This window comes from Pan troglodytes, chromosome 12 (assembly GCF_028858775.2).
Source record: "Pan troglodytes isolate AG18354 chromosome 12, NHGRI_mPanTro3-v2.0_pri, whole genome shotgun sequence".
NCBI lineage: Eukaryota > Metazoa > Chordata > Mammalia > Primates > Hominidae > Pan > Pan troglodytes.
Window position 1 is genome coordinate 73,657,560 of NC_072410.2, and position 25,299 is coordinate 73,682,858.

A 25,299-nucleotide genomic window follows, 5' to 3' on the forward strand; every position below is an offset into this window, starting at 1 on the left:
AAGGATTCCCTATTTAATAAATGGTGCTGGGAAAACTGGCTAGCCATATGTAGAAAGCTGAAACTGGATCCCTTCCTTACACCTTATACAAAAATCAATTCAAGATGGATTAAAGATTTAAACGTTAGACCTAAAACCATAAAAACCCTAGAAGAAAACCTAGGCATTACCATTCAGGACATAGGCATGGGCAAGGACTTCATGTCCAAAACACCAAAAGCAATGGCAACAAAAGCCAAAATTGACAAATGGGATCTAATTAAACTAAAGAGCTTCTGCACAGCAAAAGAAACTACCATCAGAGTGAACAGGCAACCTACAAAATGGGAGAAAATTTTCATAACCTACTCATCTGATAAAGGGCTAATATCCAGAATCTACAATGAACTCAAACAAATTTACAAGAAAAAAACAAACGACCCCATCAAAAAGTGGGCAAAGGACATGAACAGACACTTCTCAAAAGAAGACATTTATGCAGCCAAAAAACACATGAAAAAATGCTCATCATCACTGGCCATCAGAGAAATGCAAATCAAAACCACTATGAGATATCATCTCACACCAGTTAGAATGGCAATCATTAAAAAGTCAGGAAACAACAGGTGCTGGAGAGGATGTGGAGAAATAGGAACACTTTTACACTGTTGGTGGGACTGTAAACTAGTTCAACCATTGTGGAAGTCAGTGTGGCGATTCCTCAGGGATCTAGAGCTAGAAATACCATTTGACCCAGCCATCCCATTACTGGGTATATACCCAAATGACTATAAATCATGCTGCTATAAAGACACATGCACACGTATGTTTATTGCGGCATTATTCACAATAGCAAAGACTTGGAACCAACCCAAATGTCCAACAATGATAGACTGGATTAAGAAAATGTGGCACATATACACCATGGAATACTATGCAGCCATAAAAAATGATGAGTTCATTTCCTTTGTAGGGACATGGATGAAACTGGAAACCATCATTCTCAGTAAACTATCGCAAGAACAAAAAACCAAACACCGCATATTCTCACTCATAGGTGGGAATTGAACAATGAGATCACATGGACACAGGAAGGGGAATATCACACTCTGGGGACTGTGGTGGGGAGGGGGGAGGGGGGAGGGATAGCAATGGGAGATATACCTAATGCTAGATGACGAGTTAGTGGGTGCAGCGCACCAGCATGGCACATGTATACATATGTAACTAACCTGCACAATGTGCACATGTACCCTAAAACTTGAAGTATAATAAAAAAAAAAAAACTTCAAAAAAAAAATAGTTGAGAAATCTTGGGCCAATCACTGGACTTCTGAGAGATGCACATGGCTTATATGAACCTCAAACAAGATTTAGATATGAAAATATTTTGTCAAACACGAAGTGCTCAAAAACATTAATAAATGTATTTGTAGAATAATTATTTCTGGTCAAATACTCAAGGTCTACCAGCCCATCCTCAGGAAAATTCTAGTAAGTTGTTGAATAATTATGCTGCCGATTAAGACCTTCAGCTTTTACCTACAAATGCTTGGCAAGGGTTCAAAAAGAGGAAGTTGGAGCATGCCTTTGCATTTAAATGAACAGAATGGAAAAGAAACTATATATGAAAAACTATGAATTCAGAAGGACTGGAATCCAAATAGAACATTGATATTTATTAGCTAGCTGGTTAATTACTTTCCCTAAACCTCAGTTTGCTTATCTATAGAGTGGCTGTAAAAACCAAATAAGATTATGCCTTTAATAAAAAAAACACTTTGCAAATTGTTTTTATATAAAAACTATAAAGAACTATAGAAATATAAAATTTTAGTGCCTGTTACCCAGTTAGTTTCCTTCATTCTTTCTTCCTTTCTCCCAACTCTATCTCTCCCTTCCAGATCCTTCTCTTCTTTTGTTTTGGAAAATGCCAAAGTGGAATATGGGGATCATAGAGCCTTCAGTGACAGAACAAATGCTCTCTAGGACATGAAGAGGCATCCCCAGAGACACTTTCATTCATAAACTATCACATATGGCTAATGCAAAGCACTCCTGCCAACGACAAACCCAAGAAGAAAACCAGCTCTTCACATAGATATCCCTAGCCCATGATAATAATAGCATATCTGAGAATGGTGGATTGGAAACAGGTAAAGGAGAAATGAGGAATCATTGCAAAATTTGAAACCAAAGGATTCAGAATTTGACCTCATCATTGGCCCACATCTTGCAGCCAGCACCATTTGTTCTTATTAATGAGGACCCTCTTGGCCCTTCCCTTAGGAGATGAGGGCAGGGGAGATACTTGAACTTGTAAGGATGTGGGCATGGAAAGCACAGCTCCAGACAGAGGAAGGGAGAGAGGGAGAACAGAGGAAACAGAGCTATGCCTTTGCCTCTGAAAAAGGCTGAAATCTATGCCACCTGCCACTAAGTCCATCCTCCTCTTTGTGTCTTCCTGTCTCACTTTGGGGTGTTGAGTAGTCCTCAGTCCTGTATCAAGTTCACAAAAAGCTGGAGGTGACCAATTCCAGCCACATCTTTTTCTGAGAGAAGATTATTGTTCTCAGGGCATTTTAAACCTGCTTTCTAAGGAAAGAAAAGCACAAGAAAGGATTTAGAAGGGATTATGTCACTGTTGAGGGATTCTCCTTGATTGCTCCGAAAAATAACATATCATTTTCTTAGCCAGTTTGGGCTGCTCTAACAGACTACTGTAGCTTGTGTAGCTTAAACAATAAACATTTGTTTCTCATGGTCCTGGAGGCTAGAAGCCCAAGATCAGGATGCCAGCTGGCCAGTTCTTGGTAAGGGCCCTCTTCCTGGTTTACAGATAGCCATCTTCCCATTGCATCCTTACAATGTATATGCACATGGCCTTACCTTGGTGCATATACACAGAGAGAAAGAGAGATCCCATGTCTCTTCCCTTTTTTGTAAGGGCATTCATCCTATTGTGAGGGTCTTGCCCTGATGATCTTATCTAACTCTAATTACCTTCCAGAGGCTCTACCCTTAAATATCATCACCTTGAGGGTTAGGTTCCAACATATAAATTTGGGGAGGACACAAACATTCAATTCATTGCAGTTATATAATTCTACACTATACAAAATGTTTGCACATCCACTGCTATGTAGATTTCCCATTAGGGAGCTGAGACCAAGAGTTGTCTATCTTAAGGCTTTGACTTATTGCCCAGGGTGGACTTTTCCCAGCTATGTACTCCTCCTCAGTGTATGGCAACTCTGCCCTCCAAAGGCACTTCTACCTGCAATAAATAAATAAACCATATACATATATATATATTTATATATATATGTATTTATATATATATTTATATATATATTCAGGGCTAAGACTCTAGCTCTTTGAAATATTTTCCAAACTGCTAAGAGGGATCACCTAAACTCATAGGTGGCCCTCTAAATCTGAAAGATTTTGTCAGGGAAACAAACCCTAATTAAGCTTCCACCTCACACTAGTTAGCTTGGGCTACCATAACAAAATACCATACGCTAAGTAAATTAAACAACAGAAATTTATTTCTGACAGTTCTAGAGGCTGGGAAGTCCAAGAGGTACTGGCCAATTTGGTTCCTGGCTTGCAGACAGCTGCCTTCTCCCTGTGTCCTCAAATAGTACCAAGAGTGAGAGTGAGAAAGTGGGGGTGGGGGGGGGGTGAAGATAGAGAAAGAGAGAGAGAGGGAGAGAGAGGTGGAGAGAAAGGAGAAAGAGAGACTTGAGTGAGCAAGAGTGAGTTTCTGGTGTCTTATCTTATATAATGACAATAATCCTAACAGGTTTAGGGCCCTACACTTATGACCTCATTTAACCTTAATTACCTACCAGAAGTTCTATTTCCAAATACAGTTACAGTAGGGATTAGAGTTTTAACAATTGAGTTTTGAGAGGACACAGTTCAGTCCATAGCATATCTTCCATGCTTATTTTCATCTGAGCAGGAGTTCTAACAGCTTCATGATCCAGCAGCCAGGTAGAGGTAGATGGCAACGATTTCAGATATTCTTTGGGATGATGAACTACTTGCTTCAAGACAAAAAACGCAAAATGGATGAAGGAATTCAGTGGGGACCAGTAGGATTGAGTTGTTGGTTTTGTTTCATTTTGTTTTTTTCTTAAGCCAGGATAAATGTTAATCATCACAGCCACTGAAGCAGGAGATTACAAGGGGTAGGGGTGAGTTGCTATTTGACTTGAATGTCCTAATTTCTGATACGCGTACTTAAAAATGTTGTTCTGAAGTTCTCCCTGTTGATGCCATCTCATGCTGCTCATTTGATGGCACAGAATTCAAGACAACTAGAAATCAGTGCTCTTCATCAATGCCTTCATGCTTCACTGAGGAACCTTAAGTGGTTAGGAAAAAAAAACTCATGAATAAAGAAATGTTCTTAACTTGAAGAATATGCATCAAAGGATTCATCTGGGTGGATTTTTTTAAGTCAATATTGTATTTACAGGCAATATTTCTTTCTTTACTGCTCTGCCTTCCTGGAGCTGACCTTTTGTGTATGAAAGATTGTCTATTGATCTGTAAATAAGGTTTACACAATATTTTCTTGCCTTTGCATCCTGTTAAAGTAATTCTCAGGCAGCTGGATGTTTCTGTTTGCTGCTCAATAAACCATAATTCCATTTCAGCAAACCTTTCACACAGTGCTGTAAGCCCCACCCCCATGCCCCACTGACAACCATCTTCCACTCAGATGCGGGCCTGTTAGACCTCCTTATGATGCCTGTTAATGGCTGCCATGACATCTGCTTTCTTCAGGTGGGAACAATTCCAGGAGATTCTTCACTGGGACTCCCCTCAGCAATCCAGGCTGTTTCTTTCCCAACCCTCAGCTAAGTCCCTCTCTCTCTTTTCTGTGCTTGTCCCTTAAATTTAATTTGGTAGGAGTATTAAAAGTAGCTTTTCTGGTTATAAAAGCTGAACTGCTTTTGGAGGTAGCACGGCAAAGGGACAGAGGGCAGGGAGTCAAGAGGCAGCTCAGAGTGGCAAGGAAGCACAAAGAATCCAGTGGCACCTGTCTGGGAACAGGTCTCAGCTGCTTCCCTTATTAGCTGCATAAGCTTGTATAATTGGCTTAACTTTGCTTTCTGAAAAGTAGGAATCGCAACATTGCCTGCATCACCGAGTTGTGTTCATCGAGTTAAAACAAATGTTTAGACAAATGATCGACATTTAGAAAATTCAAGGATACCCAGGAATTGAACTCAGCTCTGCACCAAGCAGACCTAATAGACATCTACAGAACTCTCCACCCCAAATCAACAGAATATGTATTTTTTTCAGCACCACACCACACCTATTCCAAAATTGACCACATACTTGGAAGTAAAGCTCTCCTCAGCAAATGTAAAAGAACAGAAATTATAACAAACTATCTCTCAGACCACAGTGCAATCAAACTAGAACTCAGGATTAAGAATCTCACTCAAAACCGCTCAACTACATGGAAACAGAACAACCTGCTCCTGAATGACTACTGGGTACATAATGAAATGAAGGCAGAAATAAAGATGTTCTTTGAAACCAACGAGAACAAAGACACAACATACCAGAATCTCTGGGATGCATTCAAAGCAGTGTGTAGAGGGAAATTTATAGCACTAAATGCCCACAAGAGAAAGCAGGAAAGATCCAAAATTGACACTCTAACATCACAATTAAAAGAACTAGAAAAGCAAGAGCAAACACATTCAAAAGCTAGCAGAAGGCAAGAAATAACTAAAATCAGAGCAGAACTGAAGGAAATAGAGACACAAAAAACCCTTCAAAAAATTAATGAATCCAGGAGCTGGTTTTTTGAAAGGATCAACAAAATTGATAGACCACTAGCAAGACTAATAAAGAAGAAAAGAGAGAAGAATCCAATAGACACAATAAAAAATGATAAAGGGGATATCACCACCGATCCCACAGAAATACAAACTACCATCAGAGAATACTACAAACACCTCTACGCAAATAAACTAGAAAATCTAGAAGAAATGGATACATTCCTTGACACATACACTCTTCCAAGACTAAACCAGGAAGAAGTTGAATCTCTGAATAGACCAATAACAGGATCTGAAATTGTGGCAATAATCAATAGCTTACCAACCAAAAAGAGTCCAGGACCAGATGGATTCACAGCCGAATTCTACCAGAGGTACAAGGAGGAACTGGCACCATTCCTTCTGAAACTATTCCAGTCAATAGAAAAAGACAGAATCCTCCCTAACTCATTTTATGAGGCCAGCATCATTCTGATACCAAAGCCAGGCAGAGACACAACAAAAAAAGAGAATTTTAGACCAATATCCCTGATGAACATTGATGCAAAAATCCTCAATAAAATACTGGCAAACCGAATCCAGCAACACATCAAAAAGCTTATCCACCATGATCAAGTGGGCTTCATCCCTGGGATGCAAGGCTGGTTCAATATACACAAACCAATAAATGTAATCCAGCATATAAACAGAGCCAAAGACAAAAACCACATGATTATCTCAATAGATGCAGAAAAAGCCTTTGACAAAATTCAACAACCCTTCATGCTAAAAACTCTCAATAAATTAGGTATTGATGGGACGTATTTCAAAATAATAAGAGCTATCTATGACAAACCCACAGCCAATATCATACTGAATGGGCAAAAACTGGAAGTGTTCCCTTGGAAAACTGGCACAAGACAGGGATGCCCTCTCTCACCACTCCTATTCAACATAGTGTTGGAAGTTCTGGCCAGGGCAATTAAGCAGGAGAAGGAAATAAAGGGTATTCAATTAGGAAAAGAGGAAGTCAAATTGTCCCTGTTTGCAGACGACATGATTGTATATCTAGAAAACCCCATCGTCTCAGCCCAAAATCTCCTTAAGCTGATAAGCAACTTCAGCAAAGTCTCAGGATACAAAATCAATGTACAAAAATCACAAGCATTCTTATACACCAGCAACAGACAAACAGAGAGCCAAATCATGAGTGAACTCCCATTCACAATTGCTTCAAAGAGAATAAAATACCTAGGAATCCAACTTACAAGGGATGTGAAGGACCTCTTCAAGGAGAACTACAAACCACTGCTCAAGGAAATAAAAGAGGATACAAACAAATGGAAGAACATTCCATGCTCATGGGCAGGAAGAATCAATATCGTGAAAATGGCCATACTGCCCAAGGTAATTTACAGATTCAATGCCATCCCCATCAAGCTACCAATGACTTTCTTCACAGAATTGGAAAAAACTACTTTAAAGTTCATATGGAACCAAAAAAGAGCCCGCATCGCCAAGTCAATCCTAAGCCAAAAGAACAAAGCTGGAGGCATCACACTACCTGACTTCAAACTATACTACAAGGCTACAGTAACCAAAACAGCATGGTACTGGTACCAAAACAGAGATATAGATCAATGGAACAGAACAGAGCCCTCAGAAACAACACTGCATATCTACAACTATCTGATCTTTGACAAACCTGAGAAAAACAAGCAATGGGGAAAGGATTCCCTATTTAATAAATGGTGCTGGGAAAACTGGCTAGCCATATGTAGAAAGCTGAAACTGGATCCCTTCCTTACACTTTATACAAAAATCAATTCAAGATGGATTAAAGACTTAAACGTTAGACCTAAAACCATAAAAACCCTAGAAGAAAACGTGGCGTTACCATTCAGGACATAGGCATGGGCAAGGACTTCATGTCTAAAACACCAAAAGCAATGGCAACAAAAGCCAAAATTGACAAGTGGGATCTAATTAAACTAAAGAGCTTCTGCACAGCAAAAGAAACTACCATCAGAGTGAACAGGCAACCTACAAAATGGGAGAAAATTTTTGCAACCTACTCATCTGACAAAGGGCTAGTATCCAGAATCTACAATGAACTCAAACAAATTTACAAGAAAAAAACAAACAACCCCATCAAAAAGTGGGCGAAGGACATGAACAGACACTTCTCAAAAGAAGACATTTATGCAGCCAAAAAACACATGAAAAAATGCTCATCATCACTGGCCATCAGAGAAATGCAAATCAAAACCACAATGAGATACCATCTCACACCAGTTAGAATGGCAATCATTAAAAAGTCAGGAAACAACAGGTGCTGGAGAGGATGTGGAGAAATAGGAACACTTTTACACTGTTGGTGGGACTGTAAACTAGTTCAACCATTGTGGAAGTCAGTGTGGCGATTCCTCAGGGATCTAGAACTGGAAATACCATTTGACCCAGCCATCTCATTACTGGGTATATACCCAAGGGACTATAAATCATGCTGCTATTAAGACACATGCACACGTATGTTTATTGCGGCATTATTCACAATAGCAAAGACTTGGGACAAACCCAAATGTCCAACAATGATAGACTGGATTAAGAAAATGTGGCACATATACTCCATGGAATACTATGCAGCCATAAAAAATGATGAGTTCATTTCCTTTGTAGGGACATGGATGAAATTGGAAAACATCATTCTCAGTAAACTATCGCAAGAACAAAAAACCAAACACCGCATATTCTCACTCATAGGTGGGAATTGAACAATGAGATCACATGGACACAGGAAGGGGAATATCACACTCTGGGGACTGTTGTGGGGTGGGGGGAGGGGGGAGGGATAGCATTGGGAGATATACCTAATGCTAGATGATGAGTTAGTGGGTGCAGTGCACCAGCATGGCACATGTATACATATGTAACTAACCTGCACAATGTGCACATGTACCCTAAAACTTAAAGTATAATAAAAATAAAAAATAAAAAAAATTTAAAGAAAAAGAAAATTCAAAACAAATGTTATCCATTCTCATTAAATTCCTGACCCTGCCATTTACTAGTTAAGGGTGCCCATGCAAGAGACTTCATCTCTTTGTACCTCAGCTCTCTCCTCTGCTTAAAAAAAAAGGAAAAGATAAAATTATAATAATTCCTACATTTTAAGACCAGTGTAGGATTAAATGAGATACTGATTGTAAAGCTTCTGGTATATTATCCATTCACAATAAATGTTTCTGATTTGATGATGATCATGATGATGGTGGTGACAGTAGTGATGGGGTCTCTTTTCCTTTCCGTTATTCCTAAGGTTTTGAAGACCTCTTTAACTGCTTCTTTAGGACATCTACTACTCAGCATTCTATCATGGAAATACATCATTCATGTTTCTCAAAAGACAAAAGGAGCCTTCTTACAGAACCCCTGACATATCCAAAAAAGTCCTTCCAACAAGCAAAACTACATTATCCTGCACAATTCTAAAAGTTCTCAACCCTGCCTTTTATGTTTATTTTCAACACTAGTGGTCCACAAGCTCCCTTGCCATCCCTATTCAAAATAATTCCAGTTTTTTACACAAACAGCTGGTTGAATAATGCTTCCCATTTTTATGTTTATTTATAATTTAACACTTACCATCCTTTGTTGCATTTGAACCTCAACAATCCACACAGTAGGCGGGACACACAGCCATTTTACAGGAGATGTAAGCTGACTTGTCTATAGTACTTGGTTATAGGGCTCTTCTGACAGGAGGATGCAATGTCCCTACACAATGAATCATTCTTATACTTTTCGTGCTTAGCTATGTTTACTTCTCTATGATGGTGGAAAAAGAGCCATACTTGGGCTCATTTTTAGAAGTTATGGTAGCCATGTGCATGGTGGAAAGGCCTGGTGGCTCCCCATTTCTCCTCCATCCTTTTTGAAGTGAATTGGCCAATCAGTAAGAACTCATTCACTCAGCCAATCATTCAACAATCAATTACTGAGGTCATAGTACACTCCAGGCTTTGTTGTAGCTATTAGTCTCTCCAACTAAAACGTAAGCTCTATAAGGGCAGAGGCTTCATTTGTCCTGTCAAACAATGTTGGATAATGTCAGGCAGTGATGGTGCTATGAAGAAAAATAAAGTAGTAAAAGTAGAGAGTCATGCTTTAGAAAGCGTGGTTGAGAAAGGATGGAAGGGATGGCTTGTGTGAGATATAGGAGATATCGATGGGACAGCTCTCACTTCAAGGAGCTCAGTCCTTTGGGGAGAAAAGTCTATCAAATGTTAACCCCTGGAAATAGCAATACCTCTGTAGAGCTGTGTGGCACTGATCCTGAGTGAGAAGACTGACCCTGTGCCTTAGGCCAGACTAGTCAGGGAAAGCTTGTTGTGGGCTTCTTGGAGGTAACATAGCTGGAACTTGAGTGATAAATATGATTTGGAGAGACATAAAAGAAGAATAAATTTCCTGGGAAAAGAAGAAGTGAGTACTGTAAATGAATAGAATGAAATAACCACGGAAATGATAAAGGATGTAAAGAAACTGAGTCCCAACTAAAAAGAAGGTGTGTACTGAGAAGGAGTATGACTAGATTTGGATGGATAGGGTTGGGTAAGATTGGGAGAAAGATTAAGGCAGAGAAGTTTAGGCCTAACGCAGTAGGAAAAAATAAGTTATAACATATTCTTGAGCAGCAGAGTGACATAATGAGAATGACTTGGACTGTAAGTTGACCAGTAGCAGGGTACAGACTATACAATAGGGAGACCTGTTAAGGGTCATGTATTAGTCAGGGTTTTTTAGAGGGACAGAACTAATAGGTTAGATGTATACATAAAGGGGAGTTTATTTAGTAGTATTAACTCACACAATCACAAGGTCCCACAACAGGCCATCTGCAAGCTGAGGAGCAAGGAAGCCAGTCTGAGTCCCAAAGCTGAAGAACTTGGAGTCTAATGTTCAAGGGCAGGAAGTATCCAGCCTGGGAGAAAGATGTAGGCTGAGAGGCTAAGCCAGTCTAATCTTTTCACATTTTTTCTGCCTGCTTTATAGTCTGGCCATGCTGGCAGCTGATTAGATGGTACCCACTCAGATTAAGGGTGGGTCTGCCTTTCCCAGCCCACTGACTCAACTGTTCATCTCCTTTGGTAACACCCTTACAAACACACCCAAGATCAGTACTTTGCATCCTTCAATCCATTCAAGTTGGCACTCAATATTAACCATCACAGGGCAGTTGCCATAATCCAGGGATACAGTAATGGTGGTGCTTAGAGGGATAGAAAGGCATGGTTCAATAGGGACACATTTCTAAAACAGAATCACTGGAATATGTTTTATCTCTGGGTCAGACATCCATCTAAGTGGTTGCAGTGATTTGTTTTTTTGCACACTCACTTTCAGTAACCCCTAAAACCCTCTCTTCCCCCAGTACCTCCTCCTAAGCACTTCCCACACAGAGTCATCTTGCAGATATCACTCATCGAGAATCCAGACATCTTATGCAGGACTGTCATTATAGTGAAGAAATTATTAGCCATCTCCTGGCTGTCAGTGTTGCAAGGATCTAAGGATGTTGCCATGACTACAAGGATGTTTGGGCACAATCGAGATTTACAATTGCTTTTTTTATCAGTAATCTGTCTGGCAGAGCCAACTGTGCCTACCATCTTCAAATCTAGGGAAATGTGGCCAGCTTTTCCTTCCAGAACACTGATGTTGAAGGTGAGATTTCAGCCCAAGCCGGTCATCTCCAGGGAGGCAAGGACCACCTCTTGATTATAAAGGTGGTGACATTTTCATGCTGCTTACCTTTCCTCCCTGTTCTCCCCTAACCTGTTCAGTATGCGTTCTCCTGAAAGAAGCCCAAGTCCTTTCCATCAGCAAAGAGATCACTTGATCCATCAATTTATATCAACATATTCAGACTCTGATATTCTCCTTTCAAGGAGAATTTGCATTTTTGAAAGAGGAACCTGAAAAAGGTAATGCTAAACTCAAGAGTTGGTAGTGATGGACTCCATGACGGGGGATTTCCAAGAGGGAGAGAAAATTTCTACAGGACCCACTCAAATAGCACATAGGTGACCATCTACTCTACCCATTTGCAGATTCGGTGCAATTTTATTTTCATAGGATATGCCTTCTTACAAGGTAGTTGTATCCTTACCTCATTAATTTTGAAATAAGACCTGTCTTTCATCACCAGAAATCAGATATAAGGACAAGTCTAGAGAGGACTGCGTGAAAAGCGAGTCTCAGATTAGCCTAGTAAAGCTTAGCTCTGATTTTTTTCTTATTGCTATATCATCCTCATCAGACACCCCCATCAGCCAGTGATGTACTAATCTCTTCAGGTCTCAGTTTCTTCATCTGCAAACTGAAAATAACAAAATATGCTTCAAGAGGCTAGTCAAATGAGGAAAATAGAAAATCCTCTAAGATCTACTGTAGCCCTGAAGTGCTTGGTTTCTGAACTGTGATCTTCATGAATCTGGGGCTCCCAGTGTCACTGCCTGTCCTGAGTTCATCATATTCAGGCCCCACACGAGGGGCCCTGTATGGAAAGAGGAAGTGATTCTGCAAGATAAGAACATTTGGCATCTTGCAGACCACTTCACTTCCCAGCTCCTCTTCCCCAGGATTCAAATGCTGAGATCTTGCAGAAGCAGTGAGAAGCTTAAATCAGCTGTAAATTACTCATAAATTAAGCACAGCTAAAGTGCAGCTCCTAGAGCTAAAGGACAGTCATAGATGTATTCCTGCCACCCCAGTCCCTGACAAATGAGAACAACCAACTCAGCAGAGCCTGAGAGGCACTGGGTGTGGAAATGATATTTAAGAGGCAGAAAGCACCCAGCAGCCATTAGAGCTGGCCTGGGAAGGAGAAATCCTTGGCAGGGCCTGCCTGGGGCACAGACAGAATGAGAGTGTGGACAGTGGAAACTGAAGAGACATTAGGCAAATACCCCACCTCCATGGAAAATAAACTGTTGCCTCTTATTCCACTACTAAAGCCTCATACTGGGAGGTTTAAAAGGTATCTTTGTCCTTAGAGACCCTTTTAGATTTGCAATTATCCCTGGGACAGGCCACACATTGAGAGCTACCCATCTCCATGGGGATGGGCCAGAGGAGGCAGGGCAGGGCAGTGGGCAGCAAGGGTAGTCAGGACATGGAGAGAAGGGAGAGTGTCACTCAAGTGACAGATTCTGCACTACTCCAGGGGGTGGGGGTGGGGGACCAGGTTTTCTCCATCACTATATCCCCAGTGCAGGGAGGGAGGATTATTCATTTTTTCTTTTATAGAAACCTGGCTGTGATCCAGATGCTTGCACCTGGTCCTCGCCCCACTCTGAAATACTTGCTGAGAGAGACCCACTTTTTCCTTGCTTCCATCTATTTGTTCATCTCTTCTACTTTATCTTTCATAACGTGTATTCTTAGGCGATAAGATCCTGGTACAGGAATATTCTAGCTGAATTGTCCCAGCTGCCCCCAAACTCTTGATTTATCCTTCTGGGAAGGACGTTGTCTTCCCCAAGGGCAAGTCTGCAGGAGGAATGCATCCAGGGACTCACAAGTCAGCCAGATCAGGACGGGGAAACCACGAAGTAGCTGGAGATTTCCCCACTAGATTCCACTGACATCCAATCCAGAGCAAGGGCTGTGTCCAGTTTATCTCTAGGTCCCCACAGAATACAGGGTCTGCACACAGTGGCCCTTCATGAGAATGTGGGCTGGAGTGGTTGGAACCTTTTTGTTTGGGTAGAGAGGGGAGCAGCTGCTGTTTTTAGAGAAATATCTTGGGGCGTCACAGAGTGTGAACACTGAAGTGAAAAATGCTCCACAAAAGAATATTTTCATCTTCAACAGACATCACAAAAATGTTCTGCTGTGGTTTAATCACGAGCTCACCCACAGCAAACAATCCACAAATAACATCTAGTTCAAGAGGCAGTGAGCTTTTCCCTCACCCATTTGGAATTCAAAGATAGCAGTGCTAAGAAGAGAAAGCCTGGCATGCTTGAAGGACTTGCAAGGGAAGCAGCTAGGCAACCTCCCTCACAATGATCATCCATCATGGTCTCTCTGGACAATGACCAAACCACAGGAGCCACATAGACACAGATTCATTTAGCAAGACATCAGGGATAAGCTCTTTTCTTTACAGGAGATCCAAAGACCCAGGTTCCAGCCCTGGCCCTGCCTGTGAGAACTTGTAAGCAAGTAACAGGGCCTCCTGGGGTGATATGGTCTGGCTCTGTGTCCCCACCCAAATATCATCTTGATTTGTAATCCAAATTGTAATCCCCACATGTTGGGGAGGGATTTCATGGGAGGTAGTTGAATCATGGGGGCTGCTACCCCCATGCTGTTCTTGTGACAATCAGTGAGTTCTCACAATATCTGATGGTATTATAACGGGCTTTTCCCCTGTGCTCGGCATTTCTTCTTGCTGCCACCATGTGAAGAAGGCATGTTTGCTCCCCCTTTCTCCATGACTATAAATTTCCTGAGGCCTCCCTAGCCCTGAGGAACTGCGTGTCAATTAAACCTCTCTCTTTTATAAGTTACCCAATCTCAGGCATTTCTTCATAGCAGCATGAGAAGGGACTAATACACTGGGCCTCAAGGAAAATGGAGAAAAAAATAGCTGCCTCATTTCTTAACAAAAGGTTATTGTAAAGAGAGAAGAGGAAGGAAGGGGCAAGATGAAACTGGGTGTGGGAACATTTTGAAAGTTAAAAGCAATGAAGAAATGCAAGCACTGGTAGTTGTATTAAGGTATTGCTGGGTGATACGGGCATGAGTAACAGAAATCATAATGCAGAAAGCTCTTTTACTTTGTATTAATTAACTAGTCTTACAAAAGACCTGTAAAATATTTACTGGTGGATCCATTTTACAGACCAGAAGCTTGAGATTCAGAAATGCTAACTGAATTCCCCAAACTTACAAAATGGGATTATGAAATTATACTGGGGAAGAAGGCCCAGGGACACTGAGCTTACTCAGCATCTACTAGATGGCAGATTCTGAACTAAGCATTCCGTTCACACAAGTTACCTTCCAATCTTCTAAAACAGTGAGGTATGCATTTTTCCCAATCTACAGATGAGGTCTTTGAAACTCAGAGATTACATAGTTGATATAATTAAGAACTGAAGCCAGGAATGTCAGACTCCAACCCAGTTCATCCTGCATTCCAACACAGCACAGCTAGAGAGATGTAGAATGTGGATGAAGCCAACATCAATGTGCCCAGTGCTCAGAACACAATATTGACACCTTATTAATACGTTTGCCACTTGGAATTTGTGATCATCTTCTTGGGCTAAGTTGAAGTGTACCTAAGAAATAGCTTTCTAAATAATTAATATTAGAAATGAGTTGTGGGAAGGGTGTGCAAACTGTTTAAAATATTAACTCTTTTGCAACTCCCTTATGTAATTTAAAAGTAATTGCTTGCCACAAATTGGTAGTTTAATTCAAGTTATTCTAACATCAGCATCCAAGAAGGTCTCAAAAGTTTGCTGCTCGGCAACTCTGTTAGCTGCGACTCTCACCTAGAGATATCTTTAGGTTTTAAAAGTTCTTATACAGCCAATGCAGTATGATGGAAGCAACATCACCAAGAGGCAGGGAGCCAGAGTGCCTGGGTTCAGGTTCCATCTGTTCTACTTTCTATCAGACAAGCTATAATAATTTGAACTCTCTAAGCCTCAGTTTTCTTATCTATAAAATAGAGTTTATAATAGTACCTTCTTCATAGGGTTATGGGCAGGGTTAAATGACTTTAATACAGGTAAGGCATTTACACTGGTGTCTAGCTTATGGCAATGAAATAGATGAGTATTAACCATTATTATTTCTGGCTCAGATCTAGAAATTTTGAGCAGGTCAGTTACTCTCTGTAAGCCTTGCATCTCTTATCAGTAAAATGGTAATCATAATTACGTTTACCTTAGAAGGCTATTGTAAAGTCAAATGAGATCATATGAAATACCTTTGTCAGGTATGTGCTACACAAATAATAAGGCTAGTTTATTTTCAAGTCTTTTTTTCTTAGAAGAAAAATCTGGGTCAGACTTGTGACCTCCATAACCAGTTCCTAGGAGTGCAGTTCCTTTTCAGTTAGCAGTGTTCTGGTCTACTGCCACTTTAGCCAGCCTCTCACTCAGCCCAAATTCAGACACTGGTCACTGTGTTCCCCAAGCTAGAGGGAGCAGCTATGAAACTTTCCAAATGGTCTTTTTAAAGTCCCTCTTTCAACCTAAGTGAAGCAGCAAGCAGCCCCCACCCTTTCCACGGTACAGGAATAGGAAGGGAAAAATCTACAGCTTTCTCCAGAAACCCTTCTCACAAAGTCTTTCCCCGAATTTAACTCTCCACACTACTTTCATGCCCAATGTGCATGAGAGGTTAAGAATTGTGTAACTGGTTTCCAGAAACCTGGAATGTGACATTTCTTCTACCACTGTGTCTCAGGGAAAACTCCAACTATGACATTGGCTACACTGAGCTCTGCCTTAGCCACGGAGGTATCCTATACCTTGCTCCAAGTTAAAAGCACAAACAACATCAATAGTGACAGCTACACAGTAGCCCATCACAAACTTATTTATTTTTTTACATTCAAGTCAGGCCTATTTTCTCAAAAATTTCTCCTAAGTTTACTTCCCTTTTGACTTAGTTTGCCATGATTCTTTTTACCCTAATCTGGTTATATGTAGAAGTTAATTGTTGGACGAGGGGTAGGAAACTGACCTTGAGACTGATATCATTTACAACCCTAGCGTAGTTACACAGAGTCCCTTGCTTTACCTCCCCTAGTTATAATCTAAGAGGTCCATCCTAAAATGTGCAAACTTGGTGGTGGAGAGTAAACCAAAGTTCACTGGACATAGCCTGCCCTTTCACCAATACAGTTCTGATTTTGTGTATTGTGAACTTTCTGATGTACATCACGGTAGAAGAATGGAGTTTGCTGACTGATGGAATACTCCTCCTAAGAGAGAGTTTACCAACCATGTCCTAATAGTAATAGTCTTTTTGAAGAATTAGTCTACAGTAAAAGAAGGTGACATAAATGCTTTAGCTTTTAGCAGAGCTTCCAAGGTTGAACTAGGAAACACCAAACTCAGGATATACTATACAATGATGTGGGAGTCCAAAGTCAGTATGTTTGGGAAAGCCAGCAGACTATTTCCTTCTCTTGGAAACTTATAATGAATAATATCATGGTAAAGGCTCTGAGAATCCTGCAGGAAACAAGCTGCTTAATTAACCTTATTGACCCAGCATTCCCTAAGCGTATTTGACCATTGTAGCATTTCATTCACAAACAAAGTATTTGTATTTCTGGAAATACCGTTTCTAAAGAAATGCTCAGTTTCTAAGTTGGAAGGCATCTTAGAGGTTACGGAGTCTAAGGCCCTCTTCAGGAATAAACCCCTCCATACAGTTACTTGGACATAGTAATTCTATGGTTGCAGAGATAAGGAACCACATGCTTAGCAGCACAATCCATTTCTTCTTGGGCAACTCTCATAATGAATTAGAATCTGTCTTTAAGGTAAGACAACAATAAGCACCCAAATTTTACATTAAGAAAGATCTAAATTCAACCTCTAGCTGTGCTTCTCCTTATGTGGCTTTGAGAAAGCTACTGGACTTCTCTCAGCTGAGCATCCTCAACTCTAATATGAGGATGGTAAGGGTACCTGTCTCCTAAGGTAGTGGAGAGGAATACATTAAATAATCGATAGTAAGTGCTTGGTGCGGTACCTGGTACATAGGAAGTGTTCAATAAATGTTGACCATTATTATTATGAATCCTGTATCTACTTTCCAGAAAAGAATAGCACATATCTATTACCATTTCCACCTTGCAGCTCTTCAGAATCACACAGGCTTCTTTTCCCAAGCAAAGTATCCTATGCACTGGATGGTATGATCTTGATTCCTCACCCCATCAGCGAACAAACACACAAACAAACAAAGCATATGTTTCCGAATAAGTTTATTGATAAAGTAGATACACATATGACTGCAGTCTTGTGTGCATTACCACACATACACAAAAATAATATTTTAAAGAATGAAATCAAGATGAATAATATGCTTCGATATTTGCATCTTCTCTTATTATATACCATTTCACATAGCACAAAATCCTGTTTTGCTCTCACTAAATATAATAACAATATTTTGAGAAAGCATTTTCATGGAATATGCTTTTTTTTTAATCCGTAGTTTAAGAGGTCATTGTAATATTAGATTTTAATGGCTGTCAAAGTTGAGAACAAAAGTTCACTAAAATAGGTAGATCCAATGGAAGAACAGCTCCATACCTATAGTCGCTGAGTCATCATACTTAGTGTTTATACCCCTTTTATGCAAATACTGTTGTAAAATTCAGCTAGTATATTTTTTTCCCTAACGTCAGTCAGATGTTCTGGCTGACATCAGGGAAAAAAAATACACCAGCTGAATTTTACTAGTACCTGGAAACTACCTGGAATATGTTGAATTTTTTATACTTTTAATGAAAGCATTCAAAACTCCACGAGAAACAAACTGGTTAGAAAATTGCATTTCCTTATGTTTAAAACATATACTATGAGAGTTTTCATACATAATGACATACATCACTTTCAGCAATAAATTAACAATTTCCATACATTTTTCCCAATGCTTTATCCATAGCACAGATTTTTTTTTCAAATCCTGTTGCCTTCCTCCTCATTAATATATCACCTTTCACTTAAAAAGACAAATCAAGTGTGTCTAATTAGAAAATATCTGCTTTGTACCATTATTTCTGACAGCCATTTGTCATAGAAGAACTCAACAAATTTGGATCACTTGTCTTTTCGAAAAAAAAATGTATAAGTCATCTTTAATTTATCAACTCTAGGTAGTAGTTTTCCTTGACTTCAACAAACCTCTAAGTGATAGTATGATCCTGATCAGAAAACCCAGGAGCCAGAGGCTAAACAGAGTCAGACAGGTAAAAAGGTAAAAAGGTGGATCCAGGCAGGTTTATCAGAAGGAAGCAGAAGGCAATTAGAGAACGAGGGCAGGAGGAATCTGGGAAAGTCCACTGTGACTTCCAATGTTCTCAGCAGAGCTCAAGGAGCCTCAGGTAGAAGGTAACAGACCAGCCTACTGAAGTGTCATATAAGTCCCACAGGGACTCAGGCAAGGAAACAGCATTTCAGCACCCAAGAGAACTAGGGAGATGTAAGACATGACCCAGGTCCTAGTGGATCAAGGAAATCAGAATCTCAGATATGGCAACTGGAATACAAGGCTGGAGCATGACAACAGCAGTAACAATTCCTGGTCATGGGGCTGTTTTCCTAAAAGGTAAATCTTATTTCCCTGTGTAAAATATAAGAGATCTGAGCCCTGGAGACTCCAACTAACCCCTAAGGCTACACATCTTAAAAAATGATAAGGCCAGGAGGACTTGAAACCAGACCATCTGGCACCAGAGCTCTTACCTTTGAAGCTATGCTACATGCCCTGCTCAAAAACAGAGGCTGATTGCAAATCGAGGATGCTAGGTCCGAACAGAATCTGCAGCCAAGCCGATAGGATTGACCTCTCCTCTAGGAAATGTCACCCTCGAGCCCCTTAAATTTCCCCTGATTACTAAGGAGTTTGGTTTCCATGGAGACTGAGACAAACAGTTCCAGTTAAATATGAGAGTTAAATAGTTCTAGTTTTGAAAATGTGAGATCGAAAAGGCAAGAAACCAGGCTTTCCTACTGTCTCACATAATTTCTTACACAAAATCATTTTACAGAGAGAAACTGAGACTCTGAAAAGGTAAGTGAAGTGTTTGGTGTTATCCAGTAGCTAGAGAGACCACTGGAACCCAGGGTCTCTAAACCTTAAGTTGAAGACCTTTTTCATACGCCTTCTTACATGCTCTGCCATCTAACTCCACGATTCTGTGATACTATACCTAGCGCAATGTTTATTTAATGATTCAGAAAGCATATGTTAGCATCTTTTATCATGTTGTATAAAGATATACAAACTCCCAGTTAAGAAGGATCTGTAATTAATAGAAATATCAATATTAGCAAGCCTCATAAAGTAGCGAGTCTTTTCATATACAGTTGATCCTCATTATTTGCAGATTCTGTATGTGCTAATTAATCTACTTGCTAAAATGTATTTCCAATCCAAAATCAGTACGTGAAACACTTTTGCATTATTCCTGGACATGTGCTTGTGCAGAAAGACAAAAATTTGAGTGTCTTGACATGGGTTCCCAACTGAGGTTGAATGACTCTGCATTCTGCCACCTCGTTTCAGCTGTCATGCTGAAAAGCAAGTGTCCTTTGCATGGTCCATCTAGGGCCTTTTATCCCCATATTTGTGCTTTTTCTTGGTGATGTCATGTTTTAAAATGGCCAAAAATATATGTGTGTAAGATAACCTTCCTTCAGACATGAGTTATATACTCCAGAACATGAGTTGTGTTAATGAATCAACAAGAAATATTAAATAAGGTGTCTTTAAATAGAAACATATATAAAACACGGTTGTATATTGATCAAGCCATGACAAAAATGTTGCCACCAAAGGCTTATAGGAATCTAACCCTGAATTTCCCATGGGGCCAGTGATTTACTAATTCCATGTTTGAGGTGACTTTTAGAACATACTGCTGTGGATAATGAGAATCAACTGTATATAGTTAAGCTCAGCCCACTCTTCCTAGTCTTATCCATCATTGCCCTAACTTCTCTCAGAATGGTCAGGAGGAAGGAGTCAACTTCAACTTTATGCAAGAGACTTTAAAAATGTAATTAAAAATGTAAAATAATAAAAGAATCAAATGGCTTAAAAGGAAACAAATCCTATATCACAGGAAACCAATTAGTAGGTAGAGAAAAGAGTTCAACTTCAAATCCTCATCCTTGGTTACTAGGAAATGCGCTTTGGCTAAAAGGATAAACTGGACACACAACTGGCAGCATCCTCTCTCTTAATCAAATTTGCCTAAAGCATCTCAATGATCTACTCAAGCCATAGCATGAACTCTGTGGCTGCCTTAAGTCCTAGACTAAGAGAGAGCTGTTTCACACAGTCTCAGAATCGATCATTCCATGCCATGGTAGATTTGGTGTGGAACAGAGGTAAAAAAAAAAAAAAATGTTTTGCTTGTTGACATATGTGATAAAACGGGATGTCTTGTCCTTCCTGGCTTAATTTTCTCACTCCAGTAGGTTAAGTATTCACCTCCACAGTTGGTTCTCAACCACCATCAGTTTGGTCTGATTACTTCTGTGAATTCCTGAGATGATGGACTGGTGAAAACATGGGCCAGCTCTGCTCAGGGAACCCTCAAGTCTTCTTGCTTCCCCTTGCAGCCCCATAAAGTGGCTTCTAATGCTTGCCCATAAGTGGGGAATTAACACCATGCTTCTTCTTTACCATGTTTCTTTAACTAGCTTTAAAGTTTCTGGAATCCTGCCTCCTCCCTGCCTTTTAATTTCATTTTTCTCTGCTTCCCATCCTTTCATCCACCTCGTGTGGTCCGGATATACACACTTGCTACTCTTAGTTTAGGCCAGAAGGCTCTGTAGTTTCTAAGATACTTGACTTTTTTCCTCTTCCTATAAGCACTTCTTCTTGGCTACTCCAGCCCATATTGTTCCTCCAGCCCCTTCCCTGAACTCATAAAGCATTCACAATCAGTAGCATACAGTTTTCCACTAGACCATTCTGAGTGTTTCACCTGTGCTAGTCTTAACTCACTCCCAAACTCCCTGAAACCGGCACACTGTGTCTGCCTTCCTCCTTGGATAAAATATAGATTTTATTGGAAGGATGGCACATAGACCAGTGCAACACAAGCAAACACAGACGCTGTTAACTCAAGAAAAAATAAGAGCCCATCAACACTACTGAAGCTTAATAAAAGCATTAATGATGTTTAGGACAATGAGCCTCAGAGCCTCAGGGTCACCTGTTTATGAAAGGCAAGCATATTATCCTATGGCAGAATAGGTAAGAATGGTTCCCAGCAATTACAGGACCCCGCTAAGTTTATCCTGATGGGAGAGAAGCTCACTTTCACTTTACAACCTAAAGATTAAGGACAATCACGCATGAAAGATGCTAACACCAACTTAGAATGTAAAACTGGCTGTAGAGAGGGAAAACTCTGAGTCAGTTACCTTTCTTTAAAAGACTCATTTGCAGAACTTAAATTCACTGACATTTTACCCTCAGGCCTTTAACTGTTTTTTGAAGATAAACCATGGTTGAGTGAATCAAAATAATTTTGCAGCAAACAGTCATTTGACAAAAGCAAACCCATTGAGACATACAGTTCCTAGCTGATTACCCACTTCCAGCCTCCATCAGACATGAATTTATTGATCAGAGGGGAAAAATGAATTGAAAACTAAGTGTTCATCTGAACTCCATTTCCTGTATTGTCTTGGGGTTATAGAGAGTCTCAGCTACAGAATTATCACCAATAATCCATCTCACTAGATGGTCACTAGATCTTTTTAAGTGCCTTAAACTCAGCACTACTGGAATAATTTTAGCCATTTTTTGCAGTGTGATTTCTTTCCTATAAAGATCAAAGATCTCAATGTGCATCTGCAGATATCTATAGATATTTCATAAGTACGGTGGCTATGGAAGCTCATGCAATTGATGTTAAATGATGCACTCATAACTTTATTATTGAGCAATCATGAATTCTTCATTCTTTCAATTATATAAAACCTATTCATTCACTAAGAGAGATGGCGAAGTTGCTACCCAAATAACGTTGAATGAGTAAGCTGTAATAAACATAGGCAGTGAATAATTCCTTGTGAGTTCATCTCTTGACAAAACATAGCATATTACCTGGCATAAAGAGCTTGGCAAACATTGAGCACATTATATGCGTCAACTACTGTGCCAACATTGGGTTTTCAGGAAAAACATGAATCTTGCCCTCATATGATTCACAATCTGGTTGAAGAGGCAGACATTGGATAAATAACACAAAATAATACATGGCTCAGAGTTTTGAGGAGTGCTAAAACAGATGCAGTTATATTGAGAATAAATCAGGGGCCAGAATTTAGATTAGCATATATGGAGCTCCTTTTTGAAGAAATGACATGTGTAACTAAACTCTGAAGGGTGAGTTGAAGTTCGCCAGGTGAAGAATGGATGGTTAGCCTTCTAGAGAAAGTACATGCAAATATCGGGAGAAAGGAAAGAACTTAATACAGCTGAGGAACTGAGAGAAAGCCACAGGGGCTAAAACGCACTGGGGAAATAGCATAAGATAAAGGTGAAAAAGTAGGCAGTAAGAAGTATAAATTTTACTCTAAGTTTTATGGGAAAGAACTAAAGCCTTAGCAGCAAAGGAGTAAAACAATCTGATTTACATTTTTGAAAAGAAGGCCCAGAGTGCTGTAAGGAGAATGGATTGGAAAAGAAGAGGAGGATAATATTGCAGACATTCAGAGGGTCTTTTGGGAATGGTGTCAGTGGAGATAGGCAAAATTGCATAAAGTCAAGACATATTTTGGAAATGGAATCTAAGAGGACTTTGAGATGGGCTGGATATTGGAACGTGAGAAAGAAGAAGCCAAGCCAACTTTAACTGTCAAATTAAAATTGATGGATAGCAATTCTATCTATGGAGAATAATTGAGAAGAAGCCGTTTGGTGGAGGTGATAATGGGGGGAACAAGTTTAGTTGGCTATGTCAATAAGACATTCAGGAGGATATGCAAAGTAAGCTTTAATTAGCAATAGACTAGTGAAGTCAGACAGCAAGTATGAATCTAGGAGTCACACAATATTGATGCTACTTAAAATCACAGGAAGCAAGATCTATGTAGTGAGACTATAGAAAAGAGAAGCAAAAGGCCCAGAGCACAAATAGAGAAAAAGGAATCAACAAAGAATGCTAAAAAGGAGTAACAGGAGAAGGAGCAGAAACAAAAGAATGCAAAATGACAGAAACCAATAGAAAAGAGAGTCCAGAGAAAAAATGCTAAATGATCCAGAGAGGCCTAATAAAGTGACTGTTTAAAGTGTTTCTTACATTTGGTAGTTGGTGAGTTTGTAGACTTTGGCATGACAGTCACAGTTTCAGTTATGAGTTATGGGATGAAAATAGACTGGAGCAGGTTGAAGATCGACGGGATATGAGAAAATGAAGACAGCATGTGCAGACAACTCTTTATAGAAGCTTTGCTGTGAAAGAAGAAAGAGAAATAGGGAGTTAGGCTAAGTGAAAGAAGCCAGACCCAAAAGTTGCATTCTAGATTATTCCACTGATAGAGACAGAGCAAGAGGGTGGAATAGAAAGCTCCACCAATTGTCCCCTGGGCAAAGACACCAAATTAACAGCTCTCTACACATTAAAAAACACCTTCATGAGAACCAAAAATCAGGTGAGCACTCATAGTACCTGGTTTTAACTTCGTATCGCTGAAAGAGGCACTGAAGAGATAGAAAAGACAGTCCTGAATCACTGACACCACTCCTCCCCACTTCCCTGGCAGTGGCTGTGTGGAGAGCATCTTTGGGCTCTAGTGGGGGACATCATGGATGATTCCATTGACATAACATTTTGGAAAAGGCAAAATTACAGAAACAGAAAACTGATCAGTGGTTGCTAGGGATATGAAGTAGGTGAAGAGATGAACTACAAAGGGAAAACACAAGGGAATTTAGAAAGTGATGGCACTGTTCTATGTCTGTATTGTGCTCGTGGTTACGTAGCTATATGTATTTGTCTTACCTCATAGACCTCTATGCTGAAAAGAGTTTATTTTTCTGTATATAATTTTTTAGCGCATTAACAACACAAAAAATCCTTCAAAAAAGAACCTCTTTTCCTGGATAAAAAGCAAAGGGAGACTAACTCAAGGGCTGTTGAAGTAATTAAAAGAGAATTGCCAAAGACAGCTTCTATGTGGACATTAGGGAATCAAGAGAGGAAAAAAAGAAAAAAAAATTTGAGAACCATCACCGAGAACCCATAGACTGCATTCACTTCCTCTCCAAATACAGAAGCAGAGAACAAGGCACCAAATCTTCTTGAGTCATAACCTCAAAAGGACATATCGTCCTTCACAATGATTAATATATATCAATGAGTGTTCTTTAGGTTGCATGCAACTATCACCACCTCCATCTTGAGTAAGTCACATACAGAAAAGGGAATGGGAGTAGAGAGGTAGTAGAAGGATTTCAAATAACTCACAGGTGTTAGAGAAATGACAAAGAACAACGTGTCCAATAATTCGTATGTGCCTCTAAAAACCCTCACCATTGTTCTGGCAGCCAGTTCCACCCACATTTCATCCAGCTTCACTCAAGTGCAACTGGACAACACCTGGCCTAGCCTTGTACACCTCTCACTTCCTACTCTGGGGCTTCTTGGGCACCACTGTGAGAGATGCCCATCAGGAACTCACTGGGTGCTCACAAATGTGCAAGCCATAAGTGGGGAATTAACACCATAGGGTCA

The 25,299-nt window shown here is 40.0% G+C and overlaps 1 protein-coding gene across 1 annotated transcript in view; it reads left to right on the forward strand.

Moving 5' to 3' along the window:
- FSHR (follicle stimulating hormone receptor) overlaps nt 1–25,299 on the forward strand; it is a 198,683-nt gene that overhangs the window by 144,910 nt on the left and 28,474 nt on the right. The window lies entirely within an intron of this gene.